This window comes from Gigantopelta aegis, chromosome 15 (genome assembly GCF_016097555.1).
Source record: "Gigantopelta aegis isolate Gae_Host chromosome 15, Gae_host_genome, whole genome shotgun sequence".
Taxonomy (NCBI): domain Eukaryota; kingdom Metazoa; phylum Mollusca; class Gastropoda; order Neomphalida; family Peltospiridae; genus Gigantopelta; species Gigantopelta aegis.
In genome coordinates, this window is record NC_054713.1 from 16,691,621 (window position 1) to 16,698,111 (window position 6,491).

Below are 6,491 nucleotides of genomic sequence, written 5' to 3' on the forward strand. Positions count from 1 at the left end.
ACTATTTCCGGCGCGTTCACGCTCCAGTCGCTTGCAACAAAACCCCTTTGTTCCTACTGAATTGTGGAGTAGTCATCGACGTTTTTTGACGTTAATAAAGTTTTATATTACTATTATTGTTTGTCAGATTGTGTGCAATCTCCTTCTTTCACAGAATAACTGACTCGTTAATACGGCATTATAACAAAGTTTTGATATTTGCAATTAATATATATGTGTTTGTGTATATATCACTGTGTACGAGCGGAGATGTACATTAATTTGACTAAATGACTAGCTGTGATTTTCTGTATCGCTAGCTGCATTATTAACTACGACCTATGCAGTAAGCTAGTTAATAATGAAACTAACGATACAGAAATTCACTTCCTCGCCTAACGATAATGTTTCTACTGTCTGAATGGTAATAAAGACGGTTTTGGAGCAAACATGCACATATTTGTCAGTGGAATAAACATAGGTAACAAATAGTACATCATGACGTATACTAAATTTAATTGAATACTGACGATGCAAATAAATGCGTCATCAGTGAAAATAAGCAAACAAATCGGAAGGCGAATCCAGTGTCATTGTCAGACAAGGTGTAACGGACACAATTTAATATGCAATTTAATAGTTACGATCGACTATCTACCTGCAGTTATTAATATTATGCACCATTAAGCATTCCATAATATATATATATATATATATATATATATATATATATATATATGTGTGTGTGTGTGTGTGTGTGTGTGTGTGTGTGTGTGTATGTGTGCGTGTGTACGTGCGCCCCTCCCCTTGCCACCTTCCTACACCACTGGTATATGTACATAAATACAACTTTGTTTTTAAATGTGCGTGTTCGTCTGGGCTATGTGCTTGGTCGTGCGTGTGCAGTCGTGTGTGGCTTTGTTTTGTAGGCTATTGTTTATTTGGATGCAGATGTGTTGTTGTTAATGGGGTTTTCTTTGGGGGGAGGTAAAATTGTTGCGGGGATTCTATTTTTAAAATATTATATTTTTTGTTTTGCCTGCCACTTACGCTTATAACCATGTATGCAATAATGTCTTCATTTTAACATGTTGGGCATCTATCTACCTACCTTAAATAATAGGCATGCAAGACTAACATAAATGTGTTTACACAACTATTTTGATGTTTTTAGGTTAAATTATATATGTAGCTGTCATGTATCAATGTTGTCTGTTCTATGCGTGGTAGCAGTTTTCAAATACTTACACAATTTAATTAGCTGTTTTGATTTTTCGCTGGACAGTAGTTGCGTTAATTTAAATGTTGATGGTTTATTGTAATAAAAAAGGTTTAATATATTTATCTCTTATGTTACTGAAGAAAGGACACTCTAGAACAAAGTGATATTCGTCTTCTACAACATTCATATTGCATAGACGACAAATTCTATTATTCCTGTCAATATTGTGGTATCTGCCCGTTTCTATAAAGAGATTATGGGAAGATAATCTGTATTTACTTAAAATATGTTTGTATTTCAAGGCAATAGGTTTCTGAAGATAAGGTTGTAAGCAATAATTATTAACAACGAATTTGTATAACAGACATTTTGGAGAATTGTTGAATACAGATCGTTAACAAATAAAGAAAACAAGAATGGCGAAAGAGCTTCTCCTTGAATTAGACCGGATTTGTACCAGAAGGATTCAGATATATTTCCCTGATATTTCACACATGATTTTATCTGACCATACATTGATTTTACAACATTTACAAGCTTACTGTTTAATCCTAATTTATAAATGTTTAACCACAATGCCTTATGCTCAACTGTATCAAATGCTTTACTAAAGTCAATGAAAGCACAATATAGTCTTTTCTTACTGCCAAGTGTCATAGTTATAAGACTCTGCGGAGCAAAAATAACGTCAACTGTGCTAAAACCGGGCTTAACCCCAAACTGAGCATCAGATATAATAGTGTAGGTTGAACTCACATTCAATAATCTATTGCTTAAAATTGTTGTGAACAATTTTGGTAAGTGGCTCATGAGCGTGATACCTCTATAATTATTTACATCGTTTTTATCACCCATTTTAAACACAGGAATAATTGTGCCATTGCACCAATTTTCTTGAAAGATGCCAGTCTAAAATAACATTAAAAAGTGTACATAGTATAGGCAGCATTATATCTTTACATTCAGCGAAAAACTCATATAATAGGCCATCAATGCCGGGGCTTTTGTTACGCTTAGCTTTGCTTAACACATATAGGATCTCATGTTCGGTAATACGCTTATCTAATTCTTCGTATAAGGCGTGGCTATTTTGATTAGTGCAGTCGTTAGTCCCTTGTGTATCATCGTTTTGTGTAGAACAAGCTAGATTTTTAAAGTGATTCATAAATGTGTCTATTGTTATATCACAGTTATGGTCTTTTTTAGATTTACTAATTTTTTTGTAAAATGCTTTAGGGTTATTTTCCCTAAGAGTACCAATCATATTTCCTTCCTGCATTAGGTAAGGTGAATGCATTTTCTTTTGTAACACTTTGTACTTATTTGTAGCATCTGATAGTTTGAATCTACTTAAATGGCTACGGTTGTAATTGAATTGCAGGAGAGCGCACCTATACCTGTTGTATAGCTTTGTGCATTCATCATTGAACCAAGGCTTGTGTTCACGGACGATACCGCGTTTGCTAGTGTCTACTGAGCAGTTGTTACCTATTCGAGTTTCGCGCTTACATGTCTCGTCAAATATATCATGTAACACCCCTGTTAGATTATTTACACACTCATTAACAGAAGTCTTTTTAAGAATAAGGTCGTCAATACAAACACTTAATTCTTCTTGTTTAGACATAGCATTGTTAAGTGTTGTTTCTTTTTTATCATCATTCCACTCATATACATATGTTCTGCTTGCCTTTTTACAAGTACATGTACATTCATTTATACCATACGGTTTTCTTAATCACATGAATATAGGTGCGTGATCAGAGTGAATATTAACATTTCCAACATAAAAATCGTCGTGTAACATCTAGAGAATATTTATCTACAATACAGTAGTCTATTACACTAGTGCCGTTTTTGTTATAGAATGTTATTTTCCCAGTGCAATCACTAGCTGACCGGCCGTTTACTATTCTAACACCAGACATTCTAGAGGCGGACCGAGGGGACACCTCGGGTTCACCTCGTTGCTGTTCCGGATGCGTTGTTCTCTTCACGGCGGGCTGGACATGCAAAACTTTCCTCGACTTCTTCAATAATCACCCCCTAAACGGGTTTGTTGTGTCACTCTACTAGTGGCACAACACTGGATAACAAACTTTACAGCCGGTCACTCTCCTAGTGACATTCCTCTAACAGTACACTATTTTCAATTCCAAGTGGTTGCCATGACTGAATCGAGCTGGAGTTGGACACGGTGTGTGTGTGTGTGTGTGTGTGTGTGTGTGTGTGTGTGTGTGGGGGGGGGGGTGATGCTGGTGGTTAGAGTTTCTTAGGGGCCATAGGGCGTAGGCTGTTTGTCCGTAGGCTTAGTGCAAGTTCCGGCCTCCCTTCTCCCCCCCCCCCCCCCCCCCGCCCCTTCCTGGTCACAATAAGGCCCGAGATAGGATTGGCAATCGTTCATAATAATTTTATATATTGAGTTATTTAATATTAAATTTAATATAACTTTTCAGTGGGCCAGGCTTACCCTCCTACCCTTACCTCTGGGGACTAAATAAACCTTTTTTTTCTTCTTTTTTTTTCTTGGTAATTTATTTACTTTTAAACTTCCCCATCTAAACTTGCGTCAAATTAAAGTATTGACACGGGGATCCTATAATACCCGTAACTGAATAAAACACGATTATCCAAATATCTCTCCTAACTGTATATCTATTAGATAGATCTCTCTGTATCGGGCAGTCTAATACCCGAGTGGCTCAGCTCTAGGTATGATTAGAGATAAGATCTTATATAAAAAATATATATATGTAGCACGTTTAGTTCACTAGAAAACACAACAAAACACAATATACTTTGGACTCTGTATTAACACTACGCTGACAAATGTACTTGCCGCAGTAGTTAATTAACAACAACAAATATAACAACCCAGAACTAATCACTTAATTAGTTAATCACTAGGTGTCTAGTTTACACAATACTCTAATCACTTCACCGTGATACAACACGCACACGTGTGATAATTGAGAAACGCTGCCTATTCCTAACTGGTTAATTTTTAATTAACCCGTAACTACTCATTCAGTAACCTTGTAATACAGAATTAATACTGGTACCTATCACAATAAAGACAATAACATAAAGTTTGCCTAGGTCCTCTAGGATGACCAGCTAAGCTTTATCTTTTTAGAACAGTGAAGCCTACAATTTACTTCGTCAGAGCCGGAGACACTGTCTAAATAATATTGGTATAATACAGTGTTAAAATATTTAAATTCACATCAATCACATCAAGGTTATACAACAGAGCAGAAAAATATATTTACCATGTCCGGACTGAATTTATATAGATCGTTCAGGGGACGACGTCCGTTTCCCCTGGATACTTCCAATGTTTCTCCCCGTTATCTCTAAAATCCTATCTATTTATTAAAAAATCTGAGAGACAGCGAATATCGCCTGGGGGCACAACGCGGTACCTCACCTATCATGTGATATTCCCACAACTCCCAGAGACGGCATTTGTTTCTTAGATGGTCAGACTTACTGTCGCCTAGTTCGCCAGAAACCACGGTCGTAAAACCGCACTACCTGAGTTATTACGTAACTACTGGTCACATGGCCTCCACACCTAGTCTAAGTGTGTATTAGGGGGTACGGTCGCGCGGAGGTATTACGTGCACACGGCCCTCTAAAACAATTAACATCGCCACAGGCGAAAAGATAAGAGCATGTTCCGTCACAAGTATTGATAATTATTTTAGAATAAATATATTTATGTTTAAGGACGCAGTCAAAATTTATTAACCTCCCATCTACCCATTTTATTATTTTGATATTAAATTTTCAAATTTCTAAATTGTCTTATTAGTTAGGTTTTTCCTGCCCCGAGTCAGACCACCGATCATAGGCCGGACTCGGGGTAGGCGTGTTCGAAACCATAGAGGTATAGGATCACGTTAAAACCGTGTCTATGTCTAAGTCTGGGGTGCATGGGTCGTAGGTTACAACCTCCTCTGTGGACCCATTGATATAGCAAAGGTCGTGGTATGTGTTGTCCTACCTAGAGAAATGTATATAAAGCGTTGCTTGCTAGTAACGGAAAAAAAAAAGACTACGTGTCAGAATTAACAAATGTTTGACATTGAATAGCCGACGAATAATTAATGAGCTGTAGTGATGTCGTTAAACAAAAATTAAATTTAACTGTACAATACTTATATAGTTCAGACAGATTAATCGATCCAAAATAGTAACCTGTGTTTCCATTTGGCGTAAACCGTAAAACATACATGCTATTTATCGTGTATCCATTAAATAGGAAGCCATGTTGAAGCCCAAAATGTTCCAACTGCCTAAAACATCTTGGGCAGTCGGGACATTGTAGGCTTTAACATGGCTTCCTATTTAGTTAATGTCCTTCAGACATCTTAGGCCAAGAGATGCTATATACTTTGTTACATTTACTTAAATCGTTCAAATTGTGTGTGTGTGGGGGGGGGGGGGGGGGGGGGGGGGTGTTTAAAGACACCTTTAGAGCACATTATATTAATTAATCATCGGCTATTGGATGCAAACAATTGGTAATTATGGCACATAGTCTTGAGAGGAAACTTGTCACATTTTCCTATTAGCAGCAAAGGGTCTTTTATATGCACTTTCCCACAAAACGGACGGCACATACAACATCCTTTGATATGCCAGTCGTGGGGTTCTGGTTAAACTATTTAAAGGCATGTGGACATTTTGAAACTGTGTGTACCCAAATGAGAGAGATTTTCGCTCGGTTGTAATCCATTTGTCAATCCTCTTGGTGAAGCTATTGAGTTTCCCTATCCCAACAAATGATCCATGAATGCCATATAATAGGAAATAGTATGGAATGTGCTGTGTAAATATGTCGATACTTTGTATGTACATGTATATATTTGTGTGTATCTACTGTCTATGCATATATCTATTCATGTATGGATGAAGGTGTGTATGTATGTATGTAGGCAGGTAGATGGTTGGGTTGTTACGTAGGGACGTACGTACGTACGTATTGATGGTTTAAATATTTGTTTGTTTAACGACAGCACTATAACAAATTGATTGATTTATCACCAGCTAGAGTTTTAGAGACAAAACCCGTTACATTGTTCTATTTAGTAGCAAGGGATCTTTTGTATGAACTGTACCACAGACTGGATAGCGCATACCACAGTCTTTGATGTACCAATGGTGGCGGACTGGCTGAAACAATAAATAGTCCAGTGGGGCCATGCATTTATCACTGGGCTACGTCCTGCCTCGGGGGGGGGGGGGGGGGTGGAGTTTGTATCTGGATTAAAAAAACCCATGC